This window comes from Mauremys reevesii, linkage group 2 (assembly GCF_016161935.1).
Source record: "Mauremys reevesii isolate NIE-2019 linkage group 2, ASM1616193v1, whole genome shotgun sequence".
NCBI lineage: Eukaryota > Metazoa > Chordata > Testudines > Geoemydidae > Mauremys > Mauremys reevesii.
This window is the reverse complement of record NC_052624.1, coordinates 77,230,667-77,251,513: the sequence shown is the minus strand read 5'-3', so window position 1 is coordinate 77,251,513 and position 20,847 is coordinate 77,230,667. Positions and strand designations below refer to the sequence as shown.

Sequence of the window (20,847 nt, the reverse complement as noted above, 5' to 3'; positions counted from 1 at the left end):
ATCTGGTTGGGGAGGTAGCCCTTCCCTGCCTGACAGCTTCACTGCCCTGTTTGAGATGCTGCTGAAGTTGCATCAGAGTTACAATTACAATTTTCTATATAGACACATAAGGACTATTAAGTTCAGTGCATTACAAGCTTTCAAAAAAGATCTTACTGGATATGCTCTTACAGTGAAATAACATAGTATGCAATCAGCTGGTTTCACTGCTTATTTTGGGGGTTTCATCTTCGATTCTCCCCAGAGGGTTCCTCGACCCTCATTGTCAGACGTACATTTCCTTCTGCAACCTAGATACACAATGTGGTTTCTCCTAGAATGTGTGATCCTCTGTGTATGCTAGACAGAGTTCATGGAAGTCATTTATATAGATGTGAGCTACACGGCATACATGTTCTGCAGTGAGTGAGATGTAAAGGGGCCAGAGCAGTGGAGAGAATCCCTTTTCTGAATTTTGTTCTGCCACAGACTTCCTGTGTGACCTGGGGCAGATAAGTTGAGTTAACTTTTTGTGCCTGATCCCCATATATAAAGTGGGGATAATACTAGAACTGGCTTACATTTTTTCAATGAAAAATGGACATTTGACACCAATGAAACTTCCATGGAAAAAATCATTTTGATAGAAATTTTTCATTGTTAGAACTTCAAAATGAAACATTTCTACAAAAATTAATTTTAGACATATTCATAAGTTTTCATTTTGAAATTGTGGGAAATATCCCATTTTCTCTCTCTTTCTCTTTCCAACTCTCTTTTTATATTGGAAAAAGATGGAAAAAAGTGAAGTGAAAGAGCAGGAAAACAACCACTCCCTTTCACCTTTTTATTCCCCCCTCCCATTCATTTTTAAACCACAAATAAGGGGGATTTTTTTTAAATAAGAGAGACTTGATTTTTTTAAAAAAGAGAGGTTAAAAAAAAGAAAAACAGAAAAAAAAATTCAATAATCTTTCATTTTGTTTGTCTTTTTGTGAAACACACCTACACTTTCCACCCAGCTCTGGATAATATTGACTTCACAGGGTTGTGTTTAGGCTAAATCAATTAATATTCTAAAGTGTTTTGCACTTTTGGGTGGAACTCACTATAGAAGATACTATAATTATTGATATATTAGGATCTATGGGACCATCCAGCCCTCTTGCAGCCTATCTAGTACATGTCTAGACCTACCAACTCTCCTGTTTTTTCTATGTGGACTACTGGTTTTGTCACTTTCTATATGTCTACAGGGATACTCAAGCAATTAATGGATTTTTTTCTGATTCTGGGTTCAAGGCTCAGCGCACTGGATTTCATATGAAATCAGCATGATATTTGGTAAGAAACAGCCCTAGCCTACAATGTTTCAAAGTTTCCATGACTTCTCTCATAATTTAGATGATCTAAATCCAGATACTTCAGACTCTCTCAAAAGAGACAGTTCTAAGCAAATCTCTCTTTCATGTTGTCACTTCTCATATTTCTTATTTAATCCCATTCAAATTCACTCTAAGAATTTCTTGGCACTAACTCCGTATTTTTTGTTCATTCTGTGTTCAGAGAGCTCATACTTTTGCAGAAGTAAAAATTGAAGTGCATTCATGTGATTACTGCCTTTCCAGTGTATGACATTAAGATGGTACTAGCAGGTCTGTGGGTGCAACCACTGTGGGTTACATAAAGGCAGTAGGTCTAATGCATATTTACTTCTGGTTCCTCCTGCCAACAAAATGCACCAATGACCACATTTTCTAAAAACCCTAAAACAGAATTGTTTCATGTGGCTTAATGTTCTGAATTTCTCTTTGATATTTTTAGGTAACTGAAGTGCTAACCTCCCTCCTCCCTCTTGTCTCTATGAAAGAGAGTAGAACCGGCATTGGAAAGGCCGAAAGGCAGATTTTTATTTATAATATCTTATTTATATGTGTAGATTTGGGAGTACTAAGAACCAGCAGCAACATGAGAGTATTTAGTGTTTTTCAACATTATAATAAAGAGAAATTAGTGTTCTAAACCTAAGAAAGGCGAGTGTTAGCATGCTGTAAAATAGCTATAATTATGACTTCAGAGAAATGTACTTGGCGTTTATAAAGGATTATGACGTGTATTAAGCAGAAAAAAAATCTTGTTTGGACACAGTCACTCTGTGCAAGTCTAGAACTTATTTGGACATTAATCTGATTAAACCAAACTGTTTAAAAAACAAATGGGCCACTGTTGAACTGATTAAGCAAAAGAACAGGAGTACTTGTGACACCTTAGAGACTAACAAATTTATTTGAGCATAAGCTTTCGTGGGCTACAGTTAGTTTCTAAGGTGCCACAAGTACTCCTGTTCTTTTTGTGGATACAGACTAACACAACTGCTACTCTGAAACCTAAGCATAAGATGTATCCCTTGTAGATTTGCTAGCTGGAAATGCTTTTTTAATCAAAGGGAAACTGGGTGGAATTACAGTACCACCAGCAGAGGTGGTGCAGAAAGAGAGCCTGAGGCAGGGGTAGATAAACAAACTGTAAAATAAAATATTAAAACATGCTTGTACATTTCAGGAAAACGTAACTCAGTCTGGCTACTCTGCAAATACATTGTTTTGGTCCAGGCCTCTCTATCCAGCAATGGCTAAAGTTTAAAAACCTAGAGCTATATATGCACCACTAATAATCAGACATGTTATTGGCAAGTGAAATATCTCAGAAGACATGGACATTTGATTGGTTTCTATGTAAATGATAATCATCTGCATTGTGGTGAACAAAGCCTCTTATCTTGAAAACTGATTGATTCAGGTTTTGTGCTCACACGAAACCCCCCTGAAGTCAGCTGGCCTTTGCATAGGCACAAGAGTCTGCTTTCATTAATCCAGTTTCAGGATCATTATTATTATTATTAATGACCTTTTTGTTTACAGTGCTGAATTGTGGCCCCAATCAAGATCAGGGCCACGTAGTGCTAGGTACCTTGCATATGCATGGTCAGAGATAACTCCTGCCCCAAAGAGCTTACAGTCTGAACCAGGGGTTCTCACACTTATTTGATAGTGCCTCCCTTCTTTCTGTCTGTAGTCGCTTATGCCCGGCCCCAAGTACATATACTACTGCCTGGCTCTGAAGGCAGAGCAGAGAGCAGCGGCTGCTGGCTGGGGACCGTACCAGCAACAGCACAGAAGTAAGGGTGGCAATGTGAAAAATGATATTATTTGTCAACAGAGCTGTCCAGTCCATAGAACCATAGGGCTGCCTGGGAGGATAGCGGGGGGGCTGGCACCGGCAGCAGTGAGTGGCCCGGCCCCAGTCCACCCCGCTCCACCCTGCTGGCTCCCGGTGTTGCTTGGGGGAGGGGGAGGAAGCCAGAAAGGGGCAGGGGCTTGGGGGAAGGGGTGGAATGGGGGCAGGGAGGGGGTGGAGCAGGGGCAGGAAGAGGCGGGGTGGGGGCAGGGGCTTGTGGGAAGGGGCCTGTCTCAGGCCCTGCACCCACCTAGAAATGGCCGTGTTTGTCAATATCACTTTTCACAGCAGACTTAGCACCCCATTGCAACCCTTACTTCTGCACTGCTGCTGCCAACCGAGGGCTGACAGCTGGAACCCTGCTGCTGCCTCCAGGTGAGGGATTGAGGGTGGGGAGAGGGGAAAGGAGAGTCTGACCCCAGGCTACCTCCCAGTGAGGGATTGTGGGGGAAGGAGGAGATCCCAAGCCTGGGTGGCAGAGCTCTGGCTGTCAGCCCTGGGGCCGCGGGCTCTCCCATCTCCCCACCTCCTGGGTGTGCACAGCCCTTCTGTACCATCCCCAGCCGCCCAGGGCTGACAACCGGAGCTCTTAAAGAAAAAAAAAAAGCACACAGTTCACATCTCCCTTGACACATTCTTGTGCCTCCCTTGGGAGGCCCGCCCCATAGTTTGAGAACCGCTGGTCTAAATGGATAAAGGACGTGAGGGGAAAGACACAAAGAGGTGAAGTGACTTGCCCAATAGTATGTCAGTGATAGAGGTGGGACTAGAACCCTGGTGTAGAAAGTTCTAGTCCACTGGACTCTGCTGCCAAAAGCTGTGTGTCTGGCATGGCCATGGTGTCCATGACAAAACCTGTGACCTTTAGGGTGTATTCATGGTCTCTGTCACTCTGGGCAGCCTGCTACCAAGCAGTCTGCAAATAATTTCTTCCATTTGAGCTCTGTACATGCCCATTGTAGCAGAATATGGATTTTTAAGTAGTTTTAAACTATTAGTGAAATATTATCAAATGTTTTCAAACCTTTCATTGTAAAATAAAAAATATTGATATGACTTCTCTCATAATTTCCCATGACAAACAACTTAGAATGAATTAATATATTGTGTGCCATGACTATTCCTTTTTTAAACTATATTTCTGATTTTGCCTATATTTTTGTTATTGGAACAATGATCCTTATGTCATGGTCCTGCAAGCAGCTTTGCAGATTCCCGTATCTGTGCAAAGCCATGTTGACTCAGCCCACACTTAGTATACAGGTTACTGCAGCTCTGTGCAGCAACAATGGGACACCTGTACAGAGCTGCTTGCAGCTATTACTGTGATTATGATCAGATGCAGCTAACCTGCCAGTTTCCCTAATACTAAGTATCCAAAATTCTAGACTAGTACATACTATGCCATTTAAATGGATCCTCCCAGTTCCCCCACTGTTATCCAGGATATTAAAATATGTTTTGTTGTCATGCTGCATATTTAGAAAATACCCCCTCAGCTCTCTGCTTAGACATGCACAGTAGAATTACACATTTGTAAAGAAGGTGTCCACAGGAGAAGAGGCTACCTAGGGGCAGAACAGGAGAATATCTAATGTTTCTGAATGCATTCAAAGAATCTACTGTTCTGTAGCAGCTGAGGGACAAAAACACTGCAGTGGTGATATCTTTAAATGTGTGATAAAGTGGATGAAGACAGCTGTGGACAGTGGAGGAGCTGTGCAACTCACTCACGGTGTTGAAGAAGAAAAGACTTAAAAGCAAAATGGAGACTAGTCAGAATGGCTCTAAGCCTATCTGAATTTCCTTATTTTGACCAGATGAACAAGAGTACTGGGAGCAGGCTGGCCGTGAGAATAGGGTGTGGACATGGCTTTGGAGGAACAAAAGTACAAAGGACAAATACAAGAGCTGGTTTGAAGAAACAGAGGAGGAAGTAGACATGCAGGCTGACTAATACCAATTTTGAACAGTGCAGTCTTAATGCAAATTTATATTCATTTGTATTTATGTACAGGCTGCCATCATGGACAGGAAAACATCTGTGGCCTCTATGTTTCATGTCATCATTGGTGGGGGAAGAGCACTCTAACAGTTACAGTCAGCGCACACAGTACCTTCATCGGGATGTGTCCATGACGGATCACAGTGCTCAGGCCCACAAGATCTGTCACCCGTGAGTGATATAATAACCTTAGAGATGCAGGCAATATCTATGTCTTAATAGCTAGCATTTCATAGCACATTCATCACCATTATATAGAATATAAGAATGGCCATTCTGGGTCAGACCAGTGGTCCATCTAGCCCAGTATCCTGTCTTCTGACAGTGGCCAGTGCCAGATGCTTCAGAGGGAATGAAGAGAATAGGGCAATTATTGAGTGATCCATCCCAGTTGTACAGTCCCAGCTTCTGGCAGTCAGAGGTTTAGGGACACCCAGAATGTGTGGTTGCGTTCACGACCATCTTGGCTAATAGCAGTGATTCTCAAACTTTTGTACTGGTGACCCCTTTCACATAGCAAGCCTCTGAGTGCGATCCCTCCCCCCTTATAAATCAAAAACACTTAAAAATATATTTAACACCATTATAAATGCTGGAGGCAAAGCAGGGTTTGTGGTGGAGGCTGACAGCTCACAACCCCCCATGTAATTACCTTGTGACCCCCTGAGGGGTCCCGACCCCCAGTTTGAAAACCCCTGGTTAATAGCCACTGATGGACCTATCCTCCCTGAAACTTATATAATTATTTTTTTTAACCTAGTTATAGTTTTGGCCTTCACAACATCCACTGGCAACCAGTTCCACAGGTCAACTGTGCATTGTGCGAAGAAGTACTTCTTTATGTTTGTTTTAAACCTGCTGCCAATTAATTTCATTAGTTCCCCTAGTTCTTGTGTGTATGTGAAGGAGTAAATAACACTTCCCTATTCACTTTCTCTGTGCCATTCATAATTTTATAGACCTCCATAATATCCTCTCCTTAGTTGTCTATTTTCTAAGATGAACAGTCCTAGTACTTTTAATCTCAACTCATAGGGAAGCTGTTCCATATCTTAATCATTTTTGTCCTCCTTCTCTGTACCTTTTCCAATTCTAATATATCTTTTTTGAGATGGGATGACTAGATTCATTCATTCATTCATGCCCGTCACCCCAACCGGGGTATGGGCCGCCAACCACAGATCTCCATAGTCTTCTATCCTGGGCCATTCGCTCTAGCTGGTTCCAGGTATAGCCCATTTTTTTGCTATCAACCTGAAGGTCGCGTCGCCAGGTATTTCTTGGGCGGCTTCTTTTCCGCTTGCCTTGGGGGTTCCACTGCAGTGCCTGTCTGGTGATGTTGGTTGGCTGCTTGCGTAGTGTATGTCCTATCCAGCCCCACCTTCTCCTTCTAATTTCTGGGAGTTGATGGGTCCTCTCCAAGAGGTGGATGTTACTGATCCACAAATCTCTCTCCATTCTCACTCATCTCTCCCAGAGCGTGGGTCCCCATGAAAAAGTAGTCTTTGTCCTCCTCTTCACTGTCATTGGTTGGAGCGTAGACCATGTGCCTCCCAACCAATCAGTGCTCTCTGTGCCTGTTTGGACATCATGAAGCCTACTCCCTGTGTGTGGGGTGTGTCGCTCTCTTCATGTCCTGAATACAGCAACAGCTCTCCTGTCAACAGTCGTCTCTGTCCAGCTTGCGTCCATCTTGTCTCGCTAATGCCTAGTAGGGTCAGGTTGTTGCTCCTCATCTCTGCTGCAACCTGCGCCGTCTTTCCTGACTCGTACATGGTCCTCACATTCCATGTGCCGATGGTAATCCTCCTGGTTGTAAGAAGGGTGATCGGCTTAGTGGCTTCCTCACGGCTTTCACCACCTAGCGTCATGCATCTTCGAGTTGAAGACCCTTCTTTTTCCAGGCTAAAAGTCTCTGTTAACTCTATTGTTGGCGTTTCTGTAGCAAGCTGATTTTTACAGGGTGGAGTTGCTAGCCCCACGCCCAACCCTCCTCCTTTACCCTGACTTGGGACAGGCAGATGGCCCCAAAGGACCTCTCTGGTGGAGTTGGATGACTAGAACTGCACGCAATATTCAAGCTGTGGATGTACCATGGATTTTATATAGTGACATTATGATATTTTTTGTCTTATTATCTATCCCTTTCCTAATGGTTCCTAACATTGTTAGCTTTTTTTGACTGTTGCTGCACATTGAACAGATGTTTTCAGAGATATATCCATGGTAAGAGCTAATTTAGAACCCATCATTTTGTGTGGATGGTTGGGATCTTTTAACTAGTTACTGATCCATAAGAGGACTTTCCCTCTTGTCCCATGACTGCCTTCTTTACTTAAGAGCCTTTGGTGTGGGACCTTGTCAAAGGCTTTCTGAAAGTCCAAGTATACTATATCACCCTTGTCTATATGCTTGTTGACACCCTTAAAGAATTCTAATAGATTTGTGAGGCATGACTTCCCTTTACAAAATCCGAATTGAATCCTCCCCAGCATATCATGTTCTTCTATGTGTCTGATAATTCAGTTCTTGACTATAGTTTCAACCGATTTGCCTGGTACTGAAATTAGGCTTACTGGCCTGTAATTTCCAGGATTGTCTTTGGAGCCTTTTTTAAAAATGGGCATTACATTAGCTATTCTCCAGTCATCTGGTAAAGATGCTGATTTAAGCAATAAATTATATACCACAGTTAGTAGCTGTGCAATTTCATATGTGAGTTCCTCCAGAAGAACTATGGTCTGAATACTATGTGGTCCTGGTGACTTATTACACTGGTCTACAATTTTTGAGAAGTCATCTGCTTCAGAGATAAAATGTGCTATTTATTATATATTTTGATGTGCTGAATTCAAATGTGACAATTAAAACAACTGATTGGCTACTGTTTCTAAGATATTTAAGTTTTACATTTTATGTCTATGTATATTGTGTAGATAATAGAGTTTTAATCATAAATTGTAAACCTAGGTATTTTCATGTGTTTATGGTTGCTTTACATGATAATATTTCACCTGTCCTGTTTATGTAACACTTTAAAAATCAGCAGAAGGGTTATATAAATAAAATTTATTATGAAACAAAAGGCAAAAAACTATTATGTACATAGTTTAGTCCTATTCAGTGTCTACTCGGCGCTTCTTGGCTTGTCTCTTGTATTCATTAAATGGAGCATCTCTTGTCACTGTCCAGCAATAGTCTGCAAGCACTGATGGGCTCCATTTGCCCTGATAGTTTCTCCATTGTTGCAATGTCCTGGTGAAATCGCTCGCCGTGCTCGTCGCTCACTGCTCTGCAGTTCGGTGGAAAAAAATCTAGATGAGAGTGCAAAAAATGTATCTTTAGTGACATGTTGCAACCAAGGCTTTTGTATGCCTTGAGGAGGTTTTCCACCAGCAACCTGTAGTTGTCTGCCTTGTTGTTTCCGAGAAAATGTATTGCCACTAACTGGAAGGCTTTCCATGCCGTCTTTTCCTTGCCATGCAGTGCATGGTCAAATGCATCATCTTGAAGAAGTTCACGAATCTGAGGACCAACAAAGACACCTTCCTTTATCTTAGCTTCACTTAACCTTGGAAATTTTCCACGGAGGTTCTTGAAAGCTGCTTGTGTTTTGTCAATGGCCTTGACAAAGTTCTTCATCAGACCCAGATTGATGTGTAAGGGTGGTAACAAAATCTTCCTTGATTCAACAAGTGGTGGATGCTGAACACTTTTCCTCCCAGGCTCCAATGACTGTCGGAGTGGCCAATCTTTCTTGATGTAGTGGGAATCTCTTGCACGACTATCCCATTCGCAGAGAAAACAGCAGTACTTTGTGTATCCGGTCTGCAGACCAAGCAAGAGAGCAACAACCTTCAAATCGCCACAAAGCTGCCACTGATGTTGATCATAGTTTATGCACCTCAAAAGTTGTTTCATGTTGTCATAGGTTTCCTTCATATGGACTGCATGACCAACTGGAATTGATGGCAAAACATTGCCATTATGCAGTAAAACAGCTTTAAGACTCGTCTTCAATGAATCAATGAACAGTCTCCACTCATCTGGATTGTGAACGATGTTGAGGGCTGCCATCACACCATCGATGTTGTTGCAGGCTACAAGATCACCTTCCATGAAGAAGAATGGGACAAGATCCTTTTGACGGTCACGGAACATGGAAACCCTAACATCACCTGCCAGGAGATTCCACTGCTGTAGTCTGGAGCCCAACAGCTCTGCCTTACTCTTGGGTAGTTCCAAATCCCTGACAAGGTCATTCAGTTCACCCTGTGTTATGAGGTGTGGTTCAGAGGAGGAAGATGGGAGAAAATGTGGGTCCTGTGACATTGATGGTTCAGGACCAGAAGTTTCATCCTCTTCCTCTTCCTCGTCTGACTCAAGTGAGAATGATTCTGGTGCATCAGGAACTGGCAGTCCTTCTCCATGGGGTACTGGGTGTATAGCTGATTGAATGTTTGGATAATGCACAGTCCACTTTTTCTTCTTTGACACACCTTTCCCAACTGGAGGCACCATGCAGAAGTAACAATTGCTGGTATGATCTGTTGGCTCTCTCCAAATCATTGGCACTGCAAAAGGCATAGATTTCCTTTTCCTGTTCAACCACTGGCAAAGATTTGTTGCACAAGTGTTGCAGTGTATGTGTGGGGCCCACCTCTTGTCCTGATCGCCAATTTTGCAGCCAAAATAAAGGTGATAGGCTTTCTTAACCATAGTGGTTATACTGCGCTTTTGTGATGCAAAAGTCACTTCACCACAAACATAGCAGAAGTTATCTGCACTGTTCACACAAGTACGATGCATCTCTACTCACTTTGGCTAAACAGAAATGTGTCCCTTTGCAAAATCAAACACTGACAAATAAGAGAGCACGACACTGTATGATTTCTAGAGCTGATATAGGGCAATTTGTTCAGCACAGTGATGTAAGCTTCGTTATGATTGCATCATCCATGACTTCTAGGAATAACATGATGCAATTCATATCATGTATGACGCAATACCAGCTTCAGATTGCATCATTCATTGTTTTGCCTAAAAAGCAAGTACTGTCCAAACCCAGTCATAGATTTATTCATAGATCCAGTCAAAGATGTATTTTAGTCATTTCTGGTTTAAATTGAGATCCCTTCCCTTTATAACTCACTTATCCTCCGCCATTCCCAAGTCAAGGGTCGTATATACTGACCCAATAGCATAACTTGAAAACTAGAGCCAATCAACCATTTTAAGCATCATTTTCATTCTCAGTGACCCAGAATTAGTAAAGTTGGACTACATTTATTTCAGAAGCATTTTGGCTGTAGAGCAGTGTTACTGATTCATTTATCAATATGTTCCAAACCCTCCTCTATTGTCACCTCAATCTGGGATGGTTCCTCAGATTTGTCACCTAAAAAGAATGGCTCACATGTGGCAATCACCCTCACATCCTCTGCAGTGAAGACTATTGCAAAGAAGAATTAATTTAGCTCTCCCACAATGACTTTGTCTTCCTTGAGTGCTCCTTTAGCACCTTGATCATCCAGTGGCCACACTGATTGTTTGTGAGACTTCCAGCTTCTGATGTATTTAAAAATTTTTTGCTGTTAGTTTTTGTGTCTGTTGCTAGTTGCTCTTCATATTCTTTTTTGGGCTGCCTGATTTATATGTTTACACTTGACTTGCCAGAGTTTATGCTCTTTTCTTGTCCTCAGCAGGATTTGACTTCCAATTTTTAAAGGATGCCTTTTTGCCTCTAACCACCTTTTAAACTCTGCTGTTTAGCCAGGGTGGCATTTTTTGGGTCCTTTTACTGACCTTTTTTATTTGGGGCATACTTTTTAGTTTGAGTCTGTACTATGGTGTTTTTAAATAGTTTCCATGCAGCTTGCAGGTATTTTTCTCATCTTACTTTTTCTTTTAATTTCCATTTAAATAGCCTCCTCATTTTTGTGTATTTCTCCTTTTTGAAGTTAAATGCTACTGTGGTTGGTTTCTTTGGTGTTTCCTCCCTACAAGGATGTTAAATTTAATTATCTTATAGTCACTATTACCAAGTGGTTTATATATATTCACCTCTTGGACAAGATCCTGTGCGCCATTTAGGACTAAATTAAGAATTGCCTTTCCCCTTGTGGTTTCCAGGACTAGCTGTTCCAAGAAGCAGTCATTAGCTGTGTCTAGAAATTTTATCTCTGCATCCTGTCCTGAGGTGACATGTACCCAGTCAATATGGGGAAAGTTGAAATCCCCCATTATTATTTATGTTGTTGTTGTTGTTTTGTTTTTGTAGCCTCACTAATCTCTGTGAGCATTCCACAGTCACTATCACCATCCTGGTCAGGTGGTCGGTAATATATTCCTACTGCTGTACTCTTATTATTCAAGTATGGAATTTCTATCCTTAACAGTTCTATGGTACAGTTTGATTCATTTCAGATTTGTACTATATTGGACTCTGGTTTCTTTCATATATTATGCCACTCCCCCCATCCCCAGCATTGTCTGTCATTCCTCTATATTTTGTACCCTGGTATTATCATGTCCTGTTGATTATCATCATTCCACCAGGTTTCTGTGATTCATATTATATTAATAACCTCATTTATTACCAGGCTTTCAATGTCACCCATCTTAATATTTAGACTAATGGCATTTGTCACTTCTAAAATTTGTCAATATTTAGTTGACTGCCTTCATGTGATGCAGTTTCTCTTCAGTTCCTACCTCCACTCTATGAACTCCTGTCCTCTCTTCTTTACTAGGATATTGAGCAGGGGTAGGCAAACTATGGCACAAATACCAAAGGTGACACGCAAGCTCATTTTCAGTGGCACTCACACTCCTGGCCACCGCTCCGGGGGGCTCTGCATTTTATTTTAATTTTAAATGAAGCTTCTTAAACATTTGAAAAACCTTATTTACTTTACATACAATAGTTTAGTTATATATCATAGACTTATAGAAAGAGACCTTCTAAAAACGTTCAAATGTATTACTGGCACGCGAAACCTTAAATTAGAGTGAATAAATGAAGACTCAGCGCACCACTTCTGAAAGGTTGCCGACCCCTGATATAGAGTATCCGCTTTAATAAATCCTCCCTTAAGGCATGTGTCTGTCTGAACCATGTGCTCCTCTGCATCTGTCAGCTTTCTCACAGCCCTTCATTTAAAAACTCCTCTATGACCTTTTTAATTTTACGTCTGGTTCTGTTTTGATTTTAGGTGGAGCCCATCCTTCCTGTAGAGGCTCCTCCTTTCCCAAAAGGTTCCCCAGTTCCTAGTAAACCTAAATCCCTGCTCCCAATACCATCATCTCATCCATGCATTGAGACCCTGTCTAACTGACTCTATGTGCGGAACTGGAAGCATTTCAGAGAATACTACCATGTAGGTCCTGGACTTCAATCTCTTACCTAGCAGCCTAAATTTGGCCTCCAGGACCTCTCTCCTACCTTTCTCTATGTCTTTGTTACCTACATGGGCTCCTTCCCAGCAAAGCACATAAGCCTGTCTAGATGTCTTGAGAAGTCCACAACCTTCGCACCCAGCAGGCAATTCACCACGTGATTCTCAACTATCTATATTTCTAATAATCAAATCCCCCATTACTATTATCTGTCTCTTCCTAATAACTGGGTCCCCTCCCCCAGAGGGGTATCCTCGGTCTGAAAGGACACCATGACATCATCTGCAAGGAGTGTCCCAACTATGGGATCATTTCCCTCTGCTTCAGCTTGATGTTCTCCTTCCCCAAGGCTTTCATCCTCCTCAATAGTATGGAAGCTGTCAGACTGTGGGTAGGACTGCTCTGCTGTGTCCCTGAAAGTCTCTTTGATGTACTTCTCTGCCTCCCTTAGCTCCTCCAGATTAGCTATTCTGGTCTCAAGAGCTAGTACTGGCCTTGAGGACCATGAGTTGTTCACACCAAATGCACACATATGCCATGTCCCCACAAGGCAGGTAATCATGCAAGCTGCATTCAGTGCAATAAACTGGATAGCCCCCACTCTGCTGCTGGACTTCTGCCTGCATTCTCTTTTTACTCCTGTGGGGACTTTTTGTTTGTTTGGTCTTTGTTTTTGTTTTTTGGAGGTTTTTTTGGGCAGGTGTGGAGGGGGTATTGGCCTGAGTTTAGAGTATGTTTGTTAGGTGTATCTGCCTCTCGTGTTCCCTGTTTAAACATCCTCACAAAACTCCCCTCTTCACTAGTTCCTCCGATCGTTTAGGTGCTGGCTTTTTAAGCCCCTATTCTCCGTGAGTTTGCCCCGCCCCTTGTCAAGGGTAGTAGGCTAAAGCCTGGTTTGTAAACTCTAAGCTTAGCCTAGCAGGCCGTTTGGCTCAGCACACAGCCTCCAGAGCAGACCACACTATCAACTTCAAACATGAAAGCACACATCAAACAACAAACTCATCCCAAGGGTCACAGAGTCACTTCTCCTTCACCTGGAGAACTCCCTCGCAAAAATCCTTTTTGCTAGCACCTTGCTGCTGTATTGCCAGTTCTCCGATTGGTAGAGGGAAGGGACGTTAATGTGAACATGTGTAATTTTTGGAATAAGGTAAATCAAGGGCATTTTAAAAATGTTGCAAAAGTCTTGGGGAAAAAAGTCTTCAGGAAAAAGGGTGCAAGCAGTGAATTTGAACCAAAGAGCACCATGCGCTCAGTGATGAGTCTCAATTAAATCAGCATGAATAGCTGGAAGGCAGCAAAAAAATAGCAGGAATTGAATGGCCACCTGCTTACACAACTTAAGAAAGTTTAGGCATTGTTTAATATTCTATGTCACAAGTTCTTCCTGAGCTGCTGACTATCATGCAAGGTATAGGTGCTCCTTATTATTAAGCTTGTTTATTACAGTCGTGCCTTAGGACCCACCAAGAGTGGAGCCCTATTGTGCTAGGCACTGTACAAACACAGTAGCAGAAGGTCCCTGCCTCAAAGAGGTTACAGTCTAAATAGACAAGACAGATACAGGGTAGAAGGGATAGAACACACCAGCAGAGGGAACAATGTGATGGCAGCATATGGCATGTCAGTGCTATGATTTTATTTATGAGGTATGTGTCATTAGGAGGGGATAACCTAAGGGAAAAGAAATGAGAAGGGAGAAGGGACACTGAAGGAAAGGGAGGTGAGGGGACAGGGCAGGGGGAGAAGAGGGTAAGAGGTGAAGAGACTGTAAGAGCAGTGGCGGGAGAGGACTGGAGCAGACAGCCAAACAGCATAGGGCAGAGAAAGTCCAGACAAGACTGTAGAGCTCTATGAATGTCTGAGGGTCCATGCTTTAGCTGCTTCTTTAGCTGCTCTTACTCAGTGTAGTCTCTGGCTGGTTCCTCTCTGCAGTTTTCCCCCAAGGCCATGTGGTTGGGGGGCATCACCTTGTGTCCTAGTTTACCTTGAGAGTGTGTGTGTGTGGGGGGGGGTTTCCCCTTCACAGTTCTGGATCATGGGAGGGTTCTGGGGGACAGGTGGCTCTGGGTGGACACATTGTACTCCCTCCTCCTTGTGCAGCAGTCCCTGCTTTGGCTGCTTCTGCAGCTGCTCCTACGGGCTGGAGTCTGGAAGAGCCTTGGTTGACCACCTCCCCAATGCCATTCCTCCACCAGCATTTTGTATACACTATGGATCTCCTTTGGATAATGTTTTTGAGACACCTAACATTTCAACACCAGCAGTCTGGGCCTTATAATTGCAGTAGACCCAGTTTATAGATTCATAGATTCTAGGACTGGAAGGGACCTCGAGAGGTCATCGAGTCCAGTCCCCTGACCTCAAGGCAGGACCAAATACTGTCTAGACCATCCCTGATAGACATTTATCTAACCTACTCTTAAATATCTCCAGAGATGGAGATTCCACAACCTCCCTAGGCAGTTCTGTAATTAGTTTGGTAAGGATGGTATTCTTTAAGCTGTTTTCCTCTTATTGTTGATGATGATGATTAAGGCTCAGATTTTATCGGGGTATTTTTAGTAAACATCATGGGCAGGTTTCAGGCAAGAAACAAAAATCCATGGAAGCCCATGACCTGTCTGATTTTACTAAAAATATCCCTGACAAAATGGGGAGGGAAGACAGCACCCATAGCAGCTGGGGGCTCTGGGGTCCCCTCGTGCTCTGCCAAGAGGCTAGCAGCTGTGGGGTCCCCTCACTGCCAGCTGGGGTTGAGCAGCTACGGGGTCCCCACCACCACCCACCACTGCTGGGCAGCAGCGAGGGGCCCTGCCGCCCATGGAGAGTGGGAGATCCGGGGGCCCCTTGCCGCCTGCAGTGGCTAGAGCTGTGGGGGGTGGGTCCCCTGCCATCCTCAGCGGAGGGGAGCTGTGGGGTGCCCCTGCTTCCCTTAGCGGCTGGGCACTGTGGGGTCCCGCTGCTGCCCAGGGGCCAGCAGTGGCTGAGAGCTGCAGGGCTGCCTGCTGACAGCTCCAGCCCCAGGGCAGGAAATGTCCTGGAGGTCTCTGGAAGTCACGGATCTCTGGAAGTCACGGATTCCGTGACAACCCATGACATAATTGTAGCCTTAATGATGATCCTGTACTGTGGAGGGGCGTGTAATACAATTACCTGGTGTACCTGTGAAGCAATAATCACATTATAGTAATTTGCACACAGTAATTGCTTTGTTTCTGTAACCATAGTCTGTGGCACATGCCTGTGAAACTGCAAAGGTGATGCATTGTTTTTTGATTGAAAATATTTACATGAGGTAACAACTACAACTCAGGCATGTACACTTTTCCTTAGGTTGTCATCAAACACGTAAATTTGTAGCTTTTAAATAAGCGTATGAGTAAGATTCCACTGCACAAGAGCAAACCGATGAAGCCAATGGGGTTACGTGCATAAAACAGAGGACAATTGGAATAGGAGAAAAGGTTGCCAACTAGAAAGAGGGATGTAGGGGAGTGAATAGGAGTAAGGGGAGGGCTGGCTGTAGTGGGAAGAGTAGTCAGGTGGCAAGGGGAAGGTTGAGTGAAGGACAGAATGGATGGAAAACATCAGGTGAAGCTACACACTGTAGGTAGAGCTGAGCGAGGGATGGGGTGGTCAGGTGGAGGGAAAATCAATCAGGTATAGCACGGCTCAGGGAGGGAACTGAAGAGGAGCCAAAGGACGTAGGTGCTGGAATTAGGGGTGCTGCAACACCCTCTGACTTGAAGTGATTTCCTTTATATACAGTTTGGTTCAATGGCTTTCAGCACACCCGCTATAAAAATTGTACCAGTACCCCTGCCAAATGGGTAGGTTCAGGAAGCTGGAAAGCCAAAATGGGGAGAGGAGCTGAGGGTGGGAAACAGAAAGATCTGTGAGAAAGGCGGGCATGATGTTAGAGGGGTCTGACCAGGCTTGGGAAGGAGCAAAGAATCTTGCGGCTTGAAGCTGGACCTACTTTCTGTAAATGGATTGTAAAAGTGGCTGGATGATTTTATGATCAACACCAGTTATGTTCCCAGCATAATGTTAGCATAATAATACACGTGACCATAAATAGTGCTTCTCAGCATCAGCTGATCTCTGGAGCCCTCGGAAAGGAGTAATCCCCTCCCCTCCCTACCAGGCACAAGTGGCTAGGTGCAGTAGGGGTTGTTTTCTTCTCTTGCCTTCCTCAGACACATCCTGTTTGGGCCCGGGCTGCAGGCTGGATACAGGACTGGTGGAGCCACTGATGGGCATGGAGTGCTCTTCTCTTGGTGTTGCTGAACTGGCACAACAGGACCAGCGTCAAACCAGTTTTAGTAACTAGTAATAACATCCAGGGGTGTGGGAGGCACCCGCTCATTCACCCTGTGGTTGGGCTTTGGAGGGGGCGGGCCAGGGGAGGAGGTTTGGGGATGACAGCTGGCTGCTCATGAGGCTGAAGCGGGTTCCTTGTTCCTAGGGAATTGGGCACTGGCGGAATTCGGAGCCAGCTCTTGGCTCAGCCTGGGTGTGTAGGGCACAGCCCCACCGCGGTCACAGTCCCGAAATTACAAGGCGGCGAAGTGGGTGGGAGCCCGCACAGGGCGGGAGAGGGTTCCCCTGCCGGGAGGGTGCCGCGTCTCTCCACGAAGCCTCAATTAACCCCGTTGCAGTGTGTGAGCAACACACAAGGGAGAGGGCGCGGCGGGAGAGCTGTGCCGCTCGGTGGCCAGCAGCCAGCCCCCGGGGGGCACCCGCCAGGCCCGGGGCGCGATGCTGGCTGCGCCGCCTGCAAGGGGCAGGGCTCAGGTGAGCCGATCCGCGCCCGATCGGTGGTTCCCCTCCCTGCTCTGTCTTGCGCAAGGGAGGGCCCCGTGCGAGCCACCCCGAGGCTCCCGGCAGTGGCAGCTCCGCAGGGGAGGGGCCAGCCGGCACCCCTGGCTTTATAGCGCCGCCCGCCGCCTCCCCACTGGGCACCTCTGCGCCGCGTGCGGGCGGTGCGCTCCCCTCGCCCCGTTCCCAGCCGCTGGCCCGCCCGCGCTCCGAGCCGGGCGGGGTGTTTCCCACGTCCCAGCCCCTGCCGGCAAAGCCACCCGGGAGCCTGAGCTGTGCGGCGGGAGCCTGCCTGCCCCGGCCACGCTGTCACCCCCGCGGCTGCGGGGAACGGTAAGGGGCGGTGGGAGATGTGGGGTGGCCCTGTTCTCACGGGGCAGGTGCGTGTGTGTGTGTGTGTGTGTGTGTGTGTGTGTGTGTGTGAGAGAGAGAGAGCGCTCCAGGGGACAGGTGTGTGTGTGTGTGTGAGAGAGAGAGCGTGAGCGCTCCAGGGGACAGGGGTGTGTGTGTGTGTGTGAGAGAGAGAGAGAGAGAGAGCGCTCCAGGGGACAGGGGTGTGTGTGTGAGAGAGAGAGAGAGCGCTCCAGGGGACAGGTGTGTGTGTGTGTGAGAGATAGAGAGAGCGCTCCAGGGGACAGGTGTGTGTGTGAGAGGGAGAGAGCGCTCCAGGGGACAGGTGTGTGTGTGTGTGTGAGAGAGAGAGAGCGTGAGCGCTCCAGGGGACAGGTGTGTGTGTGAGAGAGAGAGAGAGCGCTCCAGGGGACAGGTGTGTGTGTGTGTGAGAGAGAGAGAGAGCGCTCCAGGGGACAGGTGTGTGTGTGTGTGTGTGTGAGAGAGAGAGAGAGAGAGAGAGCGCTCCAGGGGCCAGGTGTGTGTGTGTGTGTGTGTGTGTGTGAGAGAGAGAGAGCGTGAGCGCTCCAGGGGACAGGTGTGTGTGTGTGAGAGAGAGAGAGAGAGCGCTCCAGGGGACAGGTGTGTGTGTGTGTGTGTGTGTGTGTGAGAGAGAGAGCGCTCCAGGGGACAGGTGTGTGTGTGAGAGAGAGCGCTCCAGGGGACAGGGGTGTGTGTGTGTGTGAGAGAGAGAGCGTGCTGCAGGGGATAGGTGTGTGTGTGTTGCAGGCAGTGTATGTTGGCTCCCACATTGTAGTTGGAGGGAAGAGATTTTTTGGAATATTAGATAGTGTGTGTCTAAGGTGCAGTGTGCGTAGGCATGGGAGAACAGCCGTTAGGGCAGAGCAAGGGGTGGGCCAAGGAGTGGGAAACCATCTCAGAAAGGTTCCGGTAGGTAGGTTATTAAAGAAAAGCTCCATTTATGATCTTGGCTAGTGATGCTGTGGGCAGGGCCGGCTTTAGGCCAATTCAACCAATTCCCCTGAATCGGGCCCCGCCCCTAAGAGGGCCCCGTGCCCAAACCCCAGTACGGCGTACCAGCAAAAGCCAGTGCACTGTACCAGGGTGGCCCAGCTTCCCCAGGGGGAAATTTAAAAGGCCTGGGGCTCCCAGCAGGGGCTGGAGCCCCAGGCCCTTTAAATTGCCACCAAAGCACCACTGCTGGAGCCCTGGGGTAGGGCTGTGGGGCTGTGGGGGCTATTTAAAAAGTCTGGGGCTCCCGTCGCTTCTACCGCCCTGGCCCTTTAAATAGCCACCGGAGCCCCATCGCTTCCCCAGGATTCCCATGGCTATTTAAAGGGCTGGGGCGGTAGAAGAAGGGGAGCCCTGGGCCCTTTAATTACCCCCAGAGCCCTGGGGTAGCGGGGGGCTCCGGGGGCTATTTAAAGGGCTGGGACTCCAGCTGCCTCTGCTGCCCCGGTCCCTTAAATAGCTGCCGAAGCCACACTACTTCCCCAGGGCTCCCTCAGCTATTTAAAGGGCTGGAGCGGTAGAAGCAGGGGAGCCCCAGGCTCTTTAAATAGCCCCCAGAGCCCTGGGGTATCCAGGGGGTGGACTCCAGCTGCCTCTGCTGCCTGGTCATTTAAATAGCCCCCAGAGACCCGCCACTTCCCCAGGGCTCCCGCGGCTATTTACAGGGCTGGGGCAGTGGAAGCAGGGGAGCCCCGGGCCCTTTAAATAGCCCCTGAGCCCCAGGCTGCTGCTGCTGCTACCCTGGTGGGGGAGGGCGGAGGAGGGGGCACTCACCATACAGGATGGGCTGTACCCCCTGTACCTGCACCAGCTGCCTGCAGCCAACCCCTGCTGCACCCCCTGCCCACACCAGCCCCGCACCCCCTGCTCTGCCTGCACCAGTTCCGGTCTGCAGCCAGCCCTGCACCCGCTGCCCGCAGCCAGCCCTGCACCCCCTGCCTGGTCCGCACCAGCCCCTGTCGCCAGCCAGCCCTGCACCCCCTGCCCTGTCTCCAGCCAGCCCCTGCCGCACCGCCTGCCCTGCCCGCACCAGCCCTGCACCCCCTGCCCTGTCTCCAGCCAACTCCTGCCGCACCCCCCTGCCTGAAGCCAGCCAGCCCACCCCACACCCCCTGTCTCCAGCCTGCCCCACTCCCCTTGCCCAGCCTGCAGCCAGACCCTACCTCCAGCCCCCTGCCACCCCAACCTCCAGCCAGCCCCATGTCCACTGGTGCCCTGCAGTTCCCAGGGCAGTAACCCTGCACACCTGCTTCAATGAGGTGGGCAGGGAGCAGCTGGGACCCACACATGTGCACCCTAGCACACCCTCAGGGAGTGGCGGAGCTCATTTCTAGTTCAGGCCCATCTTTTTAAAAAAGAACTTTAGGTAGGGTTAACATACATCTGTATTTTCCCGGACATGTCAGGCTTTTTGGTTCTTAAATTGCCATCCGGGAGGAAAATACGGATGTATGGTAACCCTATTGGTACAAAAAATACATACTGTGGCAGAACTTTTTATAGGGAACTGGTTGCTAAGAAATGAAAGGCTTTTTTTTTTTTTTTACACTTTTTTTTTCCAGTCATCCCTGCCGGGGCCCCGCCGAAAATGTTCGAATTGGGCCCCGCACTTCCTAAAGCCGGCCCTGGCTGTGGGTGTCATTACAAACATAACTGCATCGTTATCAGAGCTGCTTATTGTCTTCCGTGACCACAGCTGGTGATAAGTTGGCAGAATCAAAAGCATGTGTGTTTGGGGAGAAAGAGATGCTCAATGCTAGGGTTTTGTTTTTTTTTTTAGCTTCCTCATTTTCTGTAGAATGACACTTGTGCACTGTTTGTTTTACATGACTTATACACTTGAACCTTTCCTAATAAGGTTCTAGCCAGTAATGCTGTATTTAGGTATGAGTGAACCTGGAGAAGGTCTAGAGATTCAGCCACAAGTATATGGCCTGTGGATTTTTTCCCCCTGGGAAACTATTTTCTTTTTACCTGCTGTCCTACCCTAAATGGAATACAGGCCTATACAAGGTTCTGCAAACAAAAGCTAAGACATT

At 46.6% G+C, this 20,847-nt stretch overlaps 1 protein-coding gene across 1 annotated transcript in view; it reads left to right on the top strand.

Annotated features, from left to right (window-relative positions):
- The first annotated feature begins 17,618 nt into the window (after nt 1-17,618).
- The window catches only part of ENTPD3 (ectonucleoside triphosphate diphosphohydrolase 3), a 38,172-nt gene continuing 34,943 nt past the window's right edge, over nt 17,619-20,847 (top strand). Inside the window, exon 1 of the mRNA XM_039525129.1 lies at nt 17,619-17,779. The gene's annotated coding sequence lies outside the window, so the exon portion shown is untranslated. The remainder of the gene's footprint in view (nt 17,780-20,847) is intronic.